This window comes from Magnolia sinica, chromosome 1, assembly GCF_029962835.1.
Source record: "Magnolia sinica isolate HGM2019 chromosome 1, MsV1, whole genome shotgun sequence".
Taxonomy (NCBI): domain Eukaryota; kingdom Viridiplantae; phylum Streptophyta; class Magnoliopsida; order Magnoliales; family Magnoliaceae; genus Magnolia; species Magnolia sinica.
In genome coordinates, this window is record NC_080573.1 from 136,026,664 (window position 1) to 136,044,992 (window position 18,329).

Below are 18,329 nucleotides of genomic sequence, written 5' to 3' on the forward strand. Positions count from 1 at the left end.
GGAGATGGTTTATTATTATTATTATTATTATTATTTATTTATATACATGTGCTTTAAGCTTATATATATTTCATACATGAACATGAAGTGCTCGGCATGGAACCGAGGCTTTAAAACAGGTTCTATGGATTAATGGGTTTTCTGTGTTTTGCAAGTATGGTTTTCTTTACATGTTTTGAGGTTTATTTTTCCATGGTGCACTCTCACTTCTGGGGCCCACCTGTGATGTGTATGTAGAATCCAAACCCAAGACTGTCCTCGTGTACCTGCATGTACAAGTGAGGCTCATGGTTGGTGATCCAGACCGTTTATCTGGAATGCTCTACAGTGGACGGCGATTGCCCAAAAATGTACTGATTTGATGATCATATCGGTCTGATATATGGCCTCTTTTGAGACAGTTGCTCATACTCTTTCTTGACCGTCTAATTGTAGGCCTCTGATTGAAGGGCTAGGATTTCAAATCAAAGGGATTATGATGTGTCCCCTATCCGCAGTGGCTTAAATCATATTAACCATTCTGATCACCGAATCAAGAGGTCCACTTGTATGAACTGGCACATCAGGACGGGAGTGGATTAGGTGTTACACACCTACCGTGGGGCCCACCTTGATAATATGTTATATATCAATACCGGCCATCCGTTTTGCCAGCACATTTTAAGACGTGTTCCCAATATTTAGGCAGATACAAGTATCAAGTGGACCACACCAAAGGAAATAGTGGTGATTGAACACTCACCATTAAAAACTTACTGGAGCCCATTGTAAGAAAATCTGTAATTTTTTACTTTCCATCCAACCCGTTGATAAGGTCAAACATAACTGCATGAAGGGAAAATACAAATATCAGGGTGATACAAAACTATGGTGCCTACAAAAATCTTTTAATTGTCTTTCACCACTTTTTATTGTGTTGTGGTCCAGCGGAGAATTATATGTGCTTAAATTTTAGAATAATCAATGAAATGAGATGGAAAAACTGATGGACAGTGTGGATATAAAATTCATTAATAAAATTGGGCCCCATACGGTAAGGGTAACACCCAACAACGTGTTACCCGGGTAACAGCTAATCCGCTCCTCACCAGGACAATGTTGAGGGGATGACGCATCCGGACGTCAGAGAATCCTATCCTGTCGTCACTTGCAGGGGCACTTTCGTCCAAATACAGCGGTTACCCACCCCTCGGGTTCGTTGAGAAAGTGGCGCGACGACAGGTGGAAAGCTATCGGCTGACGTTTTTCACAGAGAGATGCCAGATCCGCGTATGCCGGATCTGGACGGACCCAAGAGTCTCTGTGGGATCCAGAGAGATGCCTGTTATAAATCGACTCTGTCCATTAGTTTTTTTAAACATCACGATAAGACAGGATTTCAAAAATAAGGCATATCCAAAACTCAGGTGGAACACACCAAATGAAACAGTGATAATGAAAACTTTGACCGTTGAAACCTTTCTGAGCCGACCTCGATATTTATATGCCATCCAAACCGTTCATAGGGTTGTTACCACTCAAATAAGATGTATGAACAAATATCATACTGATAGACAACTTCTATGGTCCCCACAGTTTCCTATGGTGGGCGTTCAATACCGCTGTTTCGTGTGTTGTGGCCCACTTGACTTTCGTTTCTACTGATTTTTCAACTACTGTCAGGAAGCAGATTGGCTGGTGTACCACACACCAGCTATATAGCAGACGCTCTTCGAGCCGACGAGCCCCGACTTAATGGAACAATTAAAAGGGTGATCAAAGTTACATGCCCCACAATGATGTATTTATTATATCCCCACATTTTAAAATTTTTTGAGATCATCTTAAAGTATTAGACAAAAAATGAATCATATCCAAAGCTCAAATGGACACCATCAAAAATAGCAGGGAGGATAATGATTTTCATTGTTAAAATTACGTAGGGCTCACCAAAACGTTTATTTTCTATCCAATCTATTAGTAAGTTCAAAAATACTTGGATAAATAGGAAAAACAAATTTTATATTGATCTGAAACTTCTATGAACCCCAAAAGGATTTTAATGATAGACGTTTAATGTCCTACTGCTTTTTGCAGTGTGGTTCGATTGATCTTTATATCTGTCTTATTTTTCGGCTCAAGCTTTAAGACGAGCTCACAAAATGGATGGATGGTTTGGATATGACACATACCTCATGATGGGACCCATAGAGTGTGCTGACGTCAATGCACCAGCTATATAGTTGGTGTGTGGTACACAAGCTAATCCGATGCCTATTGTCACGGCCATCCCTAGGGAAGCAGATTGGCGGGTGTACCTCACACAAGCTATATAGCTTATGTAGTAACATTGGCAAGTTCTATGGGTTTGATCATGAAGTATGTGTTTTATCCAAACCGTCCATCCATTTGGTGAGATCGTCTTAATGCCTGAGGCGAAAAATAAGATAGATCTAACTATCAAGTGGACCACACTGAAAAAAGCAGTGGTGGATTGAATGTCTACCATTGAAACCCTTTTTGGGGTCCAAGAAGTTTTGCATCAATATGAAATTTGTTTTTCCTCTTCATTCAGGTCTTTGTGACCTTATGAACAGATTGGATGGAAAGTAAACATTATGGTGGGCCCTACGAATTGTTTAACGATGAAAATCATTATCTTCGCTACTACTTGTGTTGTGGTCCAAATGATCTTTGGATATGATTCATTTTTTGGATAATGCTCTAAAAATAGATGAATGGTGTAGATTTAATAAATACATCAATGTGAGGCCCATGTAACTTTGATCTCCTTTGAACCGTTTGTACAACTTGGAGATCGAGGAGCGTCAGTGCTTGTCTTGGCACGACACGTACCTATAGCAACTATGTAGCTGGTGTGTGGTACACCAGCCAATCCGCTTCCATCTCTAGGACGCGGATTTCCTATGAAAGCCTTTCCCAGGAAATCCACGTCCCCATCTCTGTGGACATACAAAGCTTCCGACACAGGAACTTCATGTACCCCTGGCACAAGCAATTCGCGTCCGATCTGGACCGTCCATTAGGTGGTCCTATGGCCAACATCGTGTAAGCAAAAATAAGCTAAAATCGTTGGGGTGAGGCCTATGTGCCTTAGTTGAAGAAAATTGTTTGGTTACCCCTGTATAATGTGATAGATAAAAGATGATACACAGTGTTATAGGAAAATCTAGACCAACCTTGGAAGAGGTGGGCTTGGCTCGACCGATTGAGTGGACTCACCATAGCAGGCCGGACGATAAATGCGGATGAGCCGAACCTCAGCTCGTCGATAATAGCAACCAAAGTTCAGTTTTCAAGTTCTTTTGTAGAGCTTTCACATCGGCCTAGAACTCGGAAGAAGCCATTACACACTCCATCCATTGGCTCCAACCCGATCCTTGCTGACACACGACCAATCTTGACCCACTTATGGGTTCGGACTGTCAAAGGAAGGATTCAGACTTTAAGGTCGGCTCGGGCGGTGGCATTGGGCTATAGGGTCGGCTCGGACGGAGATGGAACCTATGGTCATGCTCAAGGATCAACTCCAATAACGCATGCATGGAGTAAGATCTGGCACACAATCTACGGGTAACTACCAACATCAGCGCATTCGTCATTCACTTCTATTGGCAAAGATCGTGTGGAAAATGACGGGCACAGTTACTTCGATCAAAAGGTATAAATAGGAGACGTATCCATAGGGACATGTACGCAATATCTCACACCCTAAGCTCCAGCTACACTACTTAGACCTCGATTCCTAGCTTGACTTTAGCATCGGAGGGTTCCCTACTCTAGCTAGGGTCTCCTTTGTCCTGCTCCTGTGCAGGCTTACAGAGCTCGGCGCAAGTGTTCGAAGCTCGGCGAGAGTGAACCAGAATTTTGCATCAACATACATGCCTTTAGAAATTTTATAGGTGGCATGCAAGTAGGTTAAAATAAACTGTCCATTTGTGGGACCCATTTTAAATGGGTCATGAGCTAAAACTAAGCTTATTTGATCATCTTTCTATCGGATCGGCGGACTTTTATTTGACGGCTAAAAATGAATAATATCCAATGGTGCTCTATGATCAGTATCAACAAACAATGATTCACCAATCAGAGGGTCGGACTGTTCAACCGATCTGGGACTTTGACTCAGTGAGTTGCGACTCGTCCGAGTCTGGTCAAATCCGGCCAACTTTCACTACCGAGTTACGGTGACACGCTGGATCAGCTCGACCAGTCCAAGTTGACAAAGATGAGTCGGCAATCCATGTTATTCAATGACTATGGGTTCCACAGTCTAGTAGATTCAATTTGAGTTAATGTATGCCACGTGTATAATTTGCAAGTGCCCGTGTATCAGGCGTCATAATCTGCCAGAGTATCAAATAATCTGCTACCTTAAAAAAGATTATGTCCACATTCCACATACAGGCGGGCCAGTGTCTAGTGGGCCAGCTTGACTTTCATCAACGGCCCTAAGTATAAAGGGTAGGGTGGCAAACGGATGGGGGGCTGGGCCAGGGTGCATAGTGTCCAAGTCCACCGCATGATGAGCTGACGATAAGAGTCCATTCTCAAAATATTCCATGGGCTCAGGCACGGGCTCGCGCACGCATGGGCCCACAATCATCATTCTGTCCAGCTCGACTACATATGTACACATGTTCTATGCTACAAACACGTTATATCTTGCATGTAGGCCGTTGGTTTCATTTATGCAAATGCCTATTCTTTGTGAACGTGCGGTCCACTCGATCACCGGGTGGATTAGTAATATTCACGTGGGAAAATAGGGATTTGATCAATTTTTAGGTGGGCCATGTTGGATATGTGCCCAATTAATTTTTAGGCCAAGGCCAGGCCAGGTCTGGACTTAGGCCTTTATAATAAGGGCCAGGCCAGGTTGGCCTATCTATGCCCAACTCAAACCCGGCCTGCCATGTTATCATATCTGTCTTCATTACACGTGGGACAGATTCAGGCCCATATTCATAGTTCAAATCGTTGCAGCATCTGGATGGAACAAAGCCCAGAGATGACGCTGATTAAACCATCTGGCCTATCATGTTAAAGAATCGTGATCTGGCTGATACTTTTCATTTTAACCGTCCGTTTCGCTTTCACCAATTTCGACGGTTACGAACATTGGGTCAGGATGACTTTTGAGAGACGCTCTGTCCTATGTCGGACGCGGATTAGCTACTGACAGGTTGAGTAGCCATAGTCGCTACTGAAGTCACAGTCACCAAGTTCTGTGGGCACACTATGATGTATATGGTGTATCCACACCGTACATCCATTTGGAGATAGAATTTTAGGGCATGTGCGAGGCAAATCCAAAGCTGGAGTGGACCCACCGTAGAAAAGAGCGGGGACCATTGAAACCCTCCTAAGATCCACCATGTTGTTTATTTGAGATCCAACCTGTTCATGTGTTAACGCAGACATAAAGGAAGGAAAAACACAAATATCATCTTGATCGAAAACTTTTATGGCCATTAGAAGTTTTTAATGGTGGCCGTCACTCTCCCCCCCGTTTTCTGTGGTGGGGTCCAAAACATACATAATGGTGGGTCCACAGAGCTTGGTGACGTCACTTCAATAGCTAGTCTCGCTACTCAACCTGACAGTAGCTAATCGGCGTCCTCCTATGTCGGTCTGAGATACAGCAAGTGCGGATTGGCAATAATCCAGTCGAACTGAGTCGACCTGGCCTCGACTTGGATCGGCCACAAGCTGACCTCAGTTTGAACTCGGCTCGGCTCGGCTCGGTCAGCAGCTAGGGACAGTTCAACCCAAGTTCGAGCCAACTTTGCCTGTGCAGCATTTCCACATACACCTGGACTGCACCTTCAAAGTCCTACTGTTTGTAATATAGCTGTAATGGTTTTACAGGTATTTTATCAGACACCTTCTGAGCAACATAAAAACTAATAAAAACTGGATATTTATTTCATGTACATACCTTCCTTCCCACCAGCCACACTTCGTTGAGTCATTTCATCAAACACTTGGTGAGCGACATCAATATAAAAGTAATCGAGTAGCCAATCCGTTTCCTTGATATTGTACCCGGGACGTGAGTTGCGTGTAACCCCTGTAACAAAGGAGCCCTGTAGCCACAAGCTCTGTGGGACCCACCACAGGGTCCGTGTGACAACTACTCCGTCCATCAATTTCCGCTGATCATGTTAGGTTGTTAGCCCGAAAATAGCCATATCAAAGAATAAAGTGGACCACACTATCAGAAAGAGTGAGATTAAATACCAACCATTGAAAATTTATTAGTTCCATAGGAGCTTTGTATCAGGATGATATATGTGATTTGCCTAACCCGTAAAGATCAGGGTCGGCCCCAGGAAAGTTTCAATGGTCGGGGTTTCAATACCCATTGTTTCCTATGGTGTGGCTCACTTGAATTTTGGATCGATTCATTTTGTAGGTTACTTCCTAAAAACGATCTGGTGATCATGGCCATACGATCTGTAAACCTTTCTTCGTTTGGATATTGATAATGTCTTCATGTCTTCCTTTGACTGTCCATTCGAGGGTCATGGAAGCTCCATAACCATAAATCACAAACATACACCTTGCAATCGGGCATGCAAGACTGTCGATTTGGTGGGCCATCATCGTACAATGGTGATAACCCAAAAGTCCACTATCACAGAATATCCTATCTAAGCTTTGCAAGTTTGTTTTTCCTGTTTAGCCGTCCATCTGTGGCCCGTCTGTGAGATGCTTACCATGATTTAATCGGAACGGTTTATGGTCAATGGTCAATCCACATTGCAATCAACAAGATCAAAGGTCTTGATCACTTTAAACATGTTGCACTCCCTGGGCTAACGCGTTTATGCGTGTGACATCCCCTCCGTCCATCTGGTTTGCGCCTCAATGTTAGGCACAGGCCCTGGAGCCAAAAAACAACTCAGGTGGGCCACCATGGTGTATTAGTTTTCATCTCATCCGTTAATCGGAACCGTATAAGGATGAACAAGTACTCCAAATTTCATCCAGATCCAAAACTCAGGTGGGCCACACTGCTTGAACTTAGAGGTTCAAGTGTGATTTACATTTTTCCTTGTAACGTTGCCCATCTTAGATTTTAATTTTTCTAATTTTAAGTTGGACAGTTAAAAATGAGATGGCTCACCTTATGGACGGAGTGGATGTCACAAGAACAACAAATCCACGGCACCTAGGCGTTTGACACGTTGTGTTGCAGAGGATTCCAGTGCTGCTTAGGAAAACGGTAGAGCCATCTCTTTCCAAAGTCCACGTGGCAGGTTAATGTATGAATCTGTACCGTCCTTCTAGTGGGCCCTATCATGGATGGGATATGCTTCAAAAACCACATCTATTAGATACACCATTAGTTTTCGTCATTTAACTGAATGTCGACCGTTAACCATTTTTATTTTCTACCGTCTTTTCAAAGAGATGGCTAGGATCACCCGATCCAAGTTTGTTCCATCCAAAGTAGAGAAAAGTCCATGAATATACGTGTCAACGACTCAACGTGCCGTATGTGCTTTGGGGAAAAGGCTGTACATCAAAATGTCCATTGGTCCCGAGTAAAAATTATAAAAGCAAAGTAGACCTCAGGAAGGTTTCAACCATAGGCATCTCTTTCTCCACCTTTTACCTCTCATGTGGCCTCCTTGAGCGTCCAAAATGAGCTAAAGCAAAACAGATGAACGAAGCAGTGGGCCCCACCCAGCTTCCAAGCAGCAGGAAATCCCCGTCATTGCAAGTTCCCGTAGTTCTGGAGTGGTCCATTGATAAAATTGCTGCCTGCGGTAGTCAGATGCAGCCCCAGTTGTAGGAAAGATTGGATGGTGTATCATACACCACCGATGTGGCTGGTGTGTTGACGTCACCAAGTTATGTGGGTTCCATCATGAGGTATGCGTTATATCCAAACAGTCCGTCCACTTGGCGAGCTCTTAGTAAGCCTAAGCTGAAAAATAAGACAGATCCAAAAATCAAGTGGACCATACTGTAAAATGAAGTGGGGGATTGAATGCCTGCCATTGAAATCCTTCTGGGGTAACAGAAATTTTGAATTAATACTATGTTTAAAAATTTTTTAAAAAAAATCTTCTTCCAAGTCTGCATAACCTTATGAATAAATTGAATGGAAAGTAAACATTACAGTGGGCCCTGCGAATGTTTTAACAGTGAGAATTATCATCCCCTGGCATTGTCCACCTGAGCCTTGGAAATTACTCATTTTTTGTACCAAGATCTAAAATGATCTCTCAAAATGGATGAACGGTGTAGTTATTATAAACACATAATTTTTGGGCCCATGTAACTTTGATGTCCATTGAATCCTTGTTAAAAAAGGATCTCGAGGAGCGTCAGCTATCGTCTTGGTGGTATGTGGTACCCCAGCCAATCGGTAATAATTCACCGAAAGAAATGATAATTTTGCCCTGTGCACTGCAGGCTTGCATTTGTTATACCTACGCATGTACTTCTTTCAGTGGGGCATGTCAAGGGTGATATGGATCGCAGTCCTAACCGATAAAGCTAACAGACGCATCTGATGCTCTTTATTATTATTATTATTTTATTGAAAATCTCTATATAACTTAGTTTAAGAATCTCTGCTTGTCGCACATAGAAAAAAAATTCTATTTTCTTGCATTATGAATGGTCCACATCATCACTAACAATTAAATGTAATTTTTGATCATGTGGCCCAGTCACATTTCAATAAGGAGAAAAAAATAAATAAATTATATTTGTTACAAGCAAATAATGCACCTGGTATGCTTGTTAGATTTGAGATTGTTTTGAAAAAGTATAATTTTTTGTGTGTGAAACTAAATTATGTACTTTTCATTGCAGTACTGATTTTTCTATTGTTACATGTCTTATAATAAATGGTACATGTCTTATAATAAGCAATCTCCGTCTGCAACGGTTGTCAAGTAGAAAATAGGCCTCACGTGCTATTATTTCAACCACTTTACCAGTTACATGGGTAATATTTTCTATAGCTACTCTCATTATATATATATTAGAGATGGAGATTATGAGAATAGGGTTGGCAGGGTGTGGACCTGGCCCAGTTTTATTGGGAAACCTTTGGTCCCCTAAAGTTGGCTAAGGGGCTTGAAATCCAAGTTGGGTGTCTAGCAAGGCCAACCCCAGGCACATGATGAATGGCTTGACTGAACTAATTAGCCTTTTGACCCAAGCCCAGCCCATATAGTAATTTGGGTCAAACTTTTGGATCTACACCCACCCTATGATTCTAAAATTTGAACTCAGGCCCATTACTTTTTCAGGTTGAGTCCTATGTCTCATTAGGTGGACCAACCGATTTGAACCCCGAACTCTTCCCAACAAGACTGGCTGCAAGATAGAGCTAGGGTCAAGGCCTTTCTAGCCCAATTAGGGCTAGGGCGAAAGTCCAGCCAGACCCATTTTCACCACATATGGCAGAATCTCATTAACATCGTTAAATGGGATGCGATGGATGGTGATGATTTTTGGGACCATCATATCCATCAACGGCCAAAAGCGTAATATTTCAATCATGAACGATGATGAGATGCAGCTAAGAGTGTCCCACATGAGGTCGCTTTCTATTAAAAATAATCATGCGTTTATATTAAGATGACCAACCAACCACCTGAATAAAACAATGACAGAGAAAGTGACCTCATTTTGGCAATAGGGCCCACATCTCTTTTATGAGAAATGATTAGTGTAAATGCTTTTTTTTTATTTCTTTACGGGGGAATCGTTACAGCCCATTCCCATGAAAACCCATTTCATGACAACCTTTCTTCAATCATGATCGGACGGTGATAGGAAGTGGGCCCAAAGGAAAGAAAAAGGAGCGGTGGGCATGAGAAAAGCCGAATCGAAGTCTGGTGGCCGGGCAATGTGAGTTGCTGTAAGTACCACTTAAAGAGGTAGGCCCCACATTAGATAGGCCACGGATGGCCCTCCTTTTTCTTGAAAAATGATCCTAACCATTCGACAAATGCACTCCGATAGATCGAAAGGCTAAAATCGTTTCTAGTAACCCATACTTCATTTATGGCCTACTCATGGTGGGACCTACCTCTTAAACGGTTCTGATGACGTGCACCTCCCAACTGGTGATTAATACGGGCCACTAGACCCGATCAAAGATACCCAAAGCACGATTTCGGTTTTCCTTATCTCAAGCAAAGAGTTCCCCCATTCGGCGACGCAGAATGACCGGTTTGTGTCGCTCCACTGGGGCCCACATGCTGAGATAGTCTGATCATCAAAACCGTCCATGGTATGTATGACACCCTAGATGGGCTACGGAAAACATTTACCCTGAAATTCTGATTGTGACCATCAATATGTTTTTTTCTGAATGTTGACCATTGAGAAAATACAATTTCCAGCGTTCGTATTCGAATCAATAACTCAATATGATTCATTTTTATTGATTATTTCTAGGTTTTATAGAATATAATCCAGTGGTTGGACCGTTCGGATTGATTGACAAACTCTTCAAGTGGGCCACATGGTGCGACGCATGCTAATCATCACGAGTCGAGATACTGGGCAAAATAAAAACTTCAAATGAAAGCGTCCATGACTAATTTTACACCCTTCAATGCTACGCGTGAATAGTGAAACCTACCATACGCATGGACGTGGCAGTGGGCATGGTGAATCAGGACCATCCATCTAGTTGACCCATCATGCAACTAACTGTCCACCGTACACATGGCGTTATTTTGAATCTTCTGGGCTCAAAATCAGCTTTTTGACTAGGTGGGCCATAGCGTATAAAACAAATAAATGGCTTGGAAGAATTGTTCCCACATGGGCCTGCTGTAGACGGAAATTATATGAAACACCAGCGATTGATTTGGATCCATGCGTTGCTCATTCACACCTGGCAGCACCATCAAATGAGGAGATGACACGATGTAATAAGTTACATTTTAAAATAGTCTTGCCCATTACTTTTATATATTTTTAAAATATTTTTATATGCGCTTATATATATATATATAAGGTACTATGCGCTCGACCTGACGATAAGCTCCCGTGAGGTTGAGCTGTGTGGGCCCTACCATGATGCGTGTTGACCATCAACACCGTGCATTTGATGGGTCCCCTTTAAATTACGGGATATCCCAAAAATCAGCCGTATACAGAACTCAGGTGGGCCATACCATCTAAAATCATGTGAAGACACCGTTAAAACATATAAAAGCACTTGGTGGGGCTCACCTGAAATTTGTATGCATCTGAAACTTGGTTTGTCCCCTCATCCAAGTGGGACACACATAATGGATGGGCTGAATTTCTGAACTACATCTCGGTGGGCCCAAAAAATGATTATGAGTGTTTTAATGGAGGGTAACTCCATTTAACTTTTGTATGTGGTGTGGCCCACACAGGTCACACGGATTGACTTGATTTTTGAGACCTAGGCCCACGATGGAATGGTGCATCTGACTAATGGGGTAGATGTTCGAAACGCATCACAATGGGCCAACACAGCTCGACCTCATGGGACGAACTCATGAGGTCGAGTCGCATAGTACCTTTCCCCACCCCCCACACACACACATACACACACATATGTGGAAAAGGTTCTATACGATCGAGCTCATGGGAACTCCCCTTAAGATTGAGCTGTGTGGGCCCTAAAATGATGCATGTCAAACATCTGCCCCATCAGTCAGATGCACCATTCCATAGTGGGCTTAGGGCTTATAAATCAAGTCAATCCGTGACCTGTGTGGGCCACACCACATACAAAAGTTAAATGGAGTTACCCTCCATTAAAACATTCATAATCATTTTTTGGGCCCATCGAGATGTAGTTCAGAAATCTAGCCCATCCATTATGTGTGTCTCACTTGGATGATGGGACAAAAACCAAGTTTTAGATGCATACAAATTTCAGGTGGGGCTATATATATAAAGAGAGAGAGAGAGAGAGAGAGAGAGAGAGAGAGAGAGGTGTCTCTTGCAAGCAGTGCCGGAAGGCCCTATGTCTTTCTTTATAATTCCACTAAGGGCAACATGATTTTTATTTATTGAGGAGAGATCTATCAAAATGAAGCTACGAAACTAACAAATGATCCACACATAATGAGGAAAGAATGTTTTTCAGATGATCTCATCATGTCTGTCCCTTAAAAAGTTTAAATCGTGAGAGATCTTATTATAAAAATTATAATTTAATTATTTTTTAAAGTAACTAAAATATATAGAAGAGATAAGAAATCTATAAATGGTTGGTAAAACCTCCGCAAATACGTCTCCTAATAAAGTATGAAAATATCCTAATTTAAAAGATTAACCCAATCTACATTAATAGTAGATTTTCATCCGGTGTTGAAAAGCGTTTTAGGAGTTGCCCATAGATGGGAATAGGACCCCAATCATGTTCACAAAATCTGTCGAAATTAGGACCGCAATCTTGCTCACAATTGAAAAATCAGTGCATACAAGTTTTCAGGTCAGCCAAACACAATGGACAATCTGTTATAATAGAAGGACTAAACCTGACAAGTCACACCTGGTTGGAACTATATTTCACAAGGTCCAAACAAAATTTAGTTTCTGAGGGACATGGGCAATGTCATGCTCTTGTTGTGGGTGGGCGTTGCCTTTAACTTGATGATTCTATCATATCAACATGCCTCTGGCTTAATATCTTTTTAAATAGAAATTTAAAAATCCGTACAACAGTATACACCTACCGACTCTATTATATCATCTGGATGAGAATTACTTGCATAGATAGGCCTTTAGTATGGTAGAATGAAAAGATTCACCTACCCCGGTTATGGTGATATTGCTATTTCATGTTGAAAAAAAAAAGGAAGAAAAAAAGAATCTTTACTTTTCATTATGGGCCCCACATTGGACACAGCCATCACATGCAACGCCATGGTGATGATGTCAATAACCAGTAGCTAAATCTTAAGTGGGCTCATCATAGTGTATGTGTTTTATCTACGTTCCGATATCTTTCCCTGCTATTTTAGGACATGAGGTAAAAAAGAAAGATCTTAATCTTAAGTGGACTACACTACAAGAAAGCAATGTTGGTTGAACACCTATCATTAAAAACTTCCTAGGGCTCATTTTAATGTTTGTTTGCCATCCCATCATTAAAAACCTTTTAGGGTTTGTGTTTTCCCTTCATCTAAGTTTGTATGATCTGACCGATGTGTTGAATGAAAAATAAATATGACAATGTGCCTTGGGAAGTTTTTAATGGTGGGTATTCAATCACCACCATTTTCTCTTGGTGTGCTCCACTTGAAATTTGGATGTCTCTTTTTTGGCTCGTACCCTCAAGTGATCTGAAAAAATACATGAACGGCAAATATAAAACACATACATCGTGATTTAGTAGGCAGTCCACCTCCATAAATCAAAAGGGCAATATCGTCATTTCAAGTAGAAAAATCTTTGCGTTATATGTGGCAGTCATAGGCATGCTTCCTTGTCACCCCCCTACAAATTACTAGACCAGCCTGCTCTGCCCATTTACACGCTGGTACACAGGCGTAGGACATCTTATCCGCTGTCTCAGTGTATAGTCCTGGTCCAAAAATCCATTTGGTTCGAGCAAACAAGACCCAAACAAAAATTGTGTGGGGCCCATAATAATGTGTGTGATATCCACTGTCTATTATTTGTGCCGGTTTATATTAAAATGATATGATTCCAATAATAAGGTTAGTCCAAAACTTGAGTGGGACACACCACAAGGAAAGTGTTGATGGGGACGCCTACCATTGAGACCTTCTCAGGGCCCACTGAAGTTTTGTATCAGATGCTTACCTTCTGATGAACGGCTTGGATGCATGTAAACATGTTTTACGGTGGGTCAAATAACATTCTATTGGTGGACATCCCCATTCCCTCTGTTCCCTGCTGTGGGACCCACTTGAGTTTTGGATGGATGACGGACTGGATGTTACGCACACATCATGATGGGCCCACAGAGCTTTTTGGTCGTAGGAAATGAATGGAGTCAAAACAAATGGCTGGGAACGAAGACTAGCTTTATTTGTCAACTTTTCCATACATCGTGGCCCGTCCGATGAATGGATCAGAATATATTTTGTTCTGGAATCCAGGAGGTGGAACCCGCGTGATGGACGGACTATCGTATTATATGCCACCAAAGTCCAATGATTTACTTTTTCTGATGAGTTTTATTTTGTTCCATTACAAACCAACGGTGATCGTATGGAAAAGCATTCATGTTTACGTGATCATCCAACTCAGGTTGCGGATTGGGTACTACTACCCCACCATGACCTAGCTTGAGACTGATGGTCTGTCGAGGGCTGTGCAGGGCCCACTATGACATACGTGGTTTATCCAAGCCGTTCATTCATTTTGAAAGATCATTACAGGATTTGAACCCAAAAAGAAGTAGATCAAAAGCTCAAGTGGACCGCATCATATAGGAAGCAGTGGTGACAATGACCATACCGATGAAACTTTAGTAAGGCCCGTTGTAATATTTATTTGCCATCCAACCTGTTCAAAAGAGATAAGTTTTCCGCAACAGTATTTATTTTTTAAATTATTTGTTATTATTTATTTTTATTTTTCACACACTGGCACCCACACACCACATGGGCTTTGGGACCCAATGCTTCTTCATGTGATGTGTTTTGTTTTTTTTTTCTGAGTTGGCTTGTTAGTGCACACCCATGTCAGTGCATGACACTCCATGTTAGCCACCCCCTTTAGGGATCGATACCAAACATGTGATGTGGTTTAGTTGAGCTTTGCATCTGCCTTATTATTATTATTATTATTATTATTTCACGGTCCGAAATGATTTGTAAAAATGGATGGATAGCTTGCATGTGACACATACATCACGGTGGGCCCGTAGAGCTCCTGACAAGATTCGTCCGTCTTTTCGTAGGTTTTATAGAGTAATCCCATATGCGGTACTACTCTCACAATGATCTAGCCAGAGATGAAAGGTCCCGTTAGGGGTATGTGGGGCCCACCATAAGATATATGTTTTATCTGCACCGTTCTTTTATTTTTATGGACCATTTTAAGGCATGATAGCAAAGTAGAGGAAGATTGATGGCTCAAGTGGACCACATCATGAGAAGCAGTGTCTATTGAATTCCTACCGTTGAGAACGATCCACAGCGTACCGTGATGTTTATTTTCCATCCAACCTGTTCATAAGGTTACATAGACCTTGACGAAGGGAACCCAAGAGGTTTTCAGCGGTAGGCAGTGAATCCCCACTGCTTCCTTGGTGTGATCCGCTTGATCCCTTAGTCTATCTATTTTCTAAGCTCATTTCTTAAAATGATCTGTGAAAATAGATGGACGGCGTGGATAAAATATATATGTCATGGACGGCGTGGATAAAACATATACGTCACGCCAGAACGCTTAAATGGTGCCACCGTAATGTTTCTTAAAACTCAATTCAGTCCATCCATTTTTCGAGATCATTTTAGTATTTGCTGTAAAAAATCAAGTGGATCCAAAACTCATGCGGCCACGAGAGAGGAAACAGTGGAGATTCATAGACCAATGTTTAAGCATTGGTGTGGCCACAAAAGGTTTTTTTTCTCGGGATAAGATTATTGTGTTTTCCCTTCATCCAAATGGAAATGACCTTATAAACCGTTTGGATGGCGTATAAAAATCGGAAACGGATTGGCTACTCCCTGCAACCAGCCCTGTGGCTGGTGGTCGGTGCTCTGTGGGCCCCGTCATGATGTATGTGTTTCATCCATTCCATTCATCCATGTTTAAAGATCATTTTAGGGCTTGATTCCAAAATCTAGAGGAATATAAATCTCATTTGGACCACACCACAGGAAAACGATAGTGATTGGACATCCACCATTAAAATCCTCCTAAGGTCCACTGTACTGTTTATTTGACATCCAATCTGTTTATTAGGCCATACAGACCCAGATGAAGGGAATAAACAAAGATCAGCTTAATCCAAAACTTTAATGGCCCCCAAAAGGTTTTTAATAGTCGACGCTCATTCAACACTGTTTCTGACTTGAGATTGGAAAAATAGATGAACGGCATGGATGAAACACATACATCATGGTGAGGCCCATGGAGCACCGACCATCAGCCATCGGCTGGTGGCAGAGGGAGTAGCCAATCCGTTCCCAAAAAAATCAGGGTAGAGTCCAAAAAGGTTTAAACAGCAGGCAACTCTTTCTCCAGATTTCCTGCTTGTATGGCCACCTTTTAGCTTCGGATTCATGTGATTTTTGGTCTCCTATCATAAAATTATCTATAAAAACGGATGTACGGAGTTGATTTTTAAGATACATCATACTAGGCCCCACCTAGCATGCGTAGGAACTTCCTGCGAAAGCCTTTCGCAGGAAATCCGCATCCGATGCGACAGCCATTCATTGCATCCACCGTTTAATACACTGCATTGCACAGTACTCTAGAGCCCGCACACTTCCATGATTCCGTTCGCTATTCTAGAGATAAGACTTTCATGATAGTTCGCCACCACATTTGAAATGGTGGTGACTGATGTTCCTTGCATGTCGCACTCATGTATGGCTATCCACGCCATCCAAGTTTTTGGAAACAGTCAGGATGGGGCTTATCTGTAAAATCACATTAATCTGCAGTCGTACCCTTACGTTTTACTAATCGTTAAAAAGAAAAATAGTGAGCCGTCCAAAATCCATGGGCTAAAATCAGGTGGTTCCTATTGTCTTCTCAGTATAATGTTTATTCTCAAGGAATAGTATCGTCCGGATTTCGGTGCAATTATGCTATGTGTAAGGTTTGAACGGTCACCACCATTTTAAAATATACTTGTGAAATATAATAAGAGTCATGCCCCTAGTATTTTTAACCATGTCGGCAAGAATAAGCAAACACTCGTAAAGAAGATATAATGTAATCAGATACCGACTTTACAACCGACAGCTGCCCAAATGGGCCCTACCTTCTCAAGCAACCCCTACAGAACTCCTTTTTTTTTTTTTTCCCACGTGTTCTCGCCGAAGGAAGATAATGTAGGAATATTCCCAATTTTTCGGTGATAATTAAGCGCCCAAACCTTTTTCACCCGGAGGTCAAAAAAAAAGTGTCGGTTGAACAATGGCTCCAGTACCAAAAATTCCAACTCGACTTGTCTTTTTCAGCTGGCTCAAGATTCAACCAGACTTGGCGGATTATTTAATAATTTGAATTAAAATATCAAGAATAACAATAGATATTTAATATGGTTAGAATTGTTGGGAGGAAGCATATGGAGACAAAACAAGCAAAATTCTTGCAATTGCAATTAAATAATTAAGTTTAAATAAGAATAATTTAAATTTTATGTGAAAAATTCATTATAAAAAAAGTTACCACACAAAAATAATAAATAATGCACTATGAAAATAGAAATTACAAGGAATGTAATATTGCCAACTTGAGCAAGCTTTAAATTTACTTCACAAGTCCTGTCTTTGCCCTTAAACCCTTATGAATAATTTAGAAAGCCCTAAAACACTTATCTCTTTATTAATCTTGTAAATTATTACAATCGGAATAAAATGTAAATTTTGCACTTACGCAAATTTATGCATATATTTGATGGAACCTTTGATGACATTGATAACTCATCGATGATATGTCAATGGCATCGAACTTCCTTCGATGTTATTGAGTAGCAACACTAAAATATTCCAACAAATTAATATGGATTTTTTGAATTTTTCCAATGGAATCGACCATATGTCGATAGCATCAGGTGATTTATTAATAACATTAACAAACCTTGTTATTAACAAATTTAAAACACTAACAACAAGAATTACCATTAGTTAAAATATGGTCATGAAGCATTTCTTTCCATTTGGCTGTGGTGAGGTGGTGGCTTGAATTGTCACATTGCTTATTTTACGTTTTACTACTAATATTTACAATTTGACTCATTATTTGTGTATCTATTTTGAAATTATTAGGTATCAGCGTGAATTTAACACTAGTTACCATGGATTCAATGTGGTGACATTAAGCATGAAAAATTACCAAATACCACTTTAAGAATTATTAGGCCTAATGTGATCTTTAAGTGAAATTCATTACAATTACTAGGTGTGTCATTTCATTTTAACTATAGGGTTAAAAAAAACAGTGTGATCTATGATTTAGGTTGGCCATATAAAAGAAATTGTTGAGAGAGGAATCCCAAAATATTTTTAGACCCATTGTAATGCATGATTATATGAAATTCACTCCAACCATTAGATGTTAAGCTTAAATTTAGGCCTCGAGACAAAATATCTAGTCCATCTATGATTCACGTAGACCACATGATGGGAAGCAGCTTGGGGGGTGAG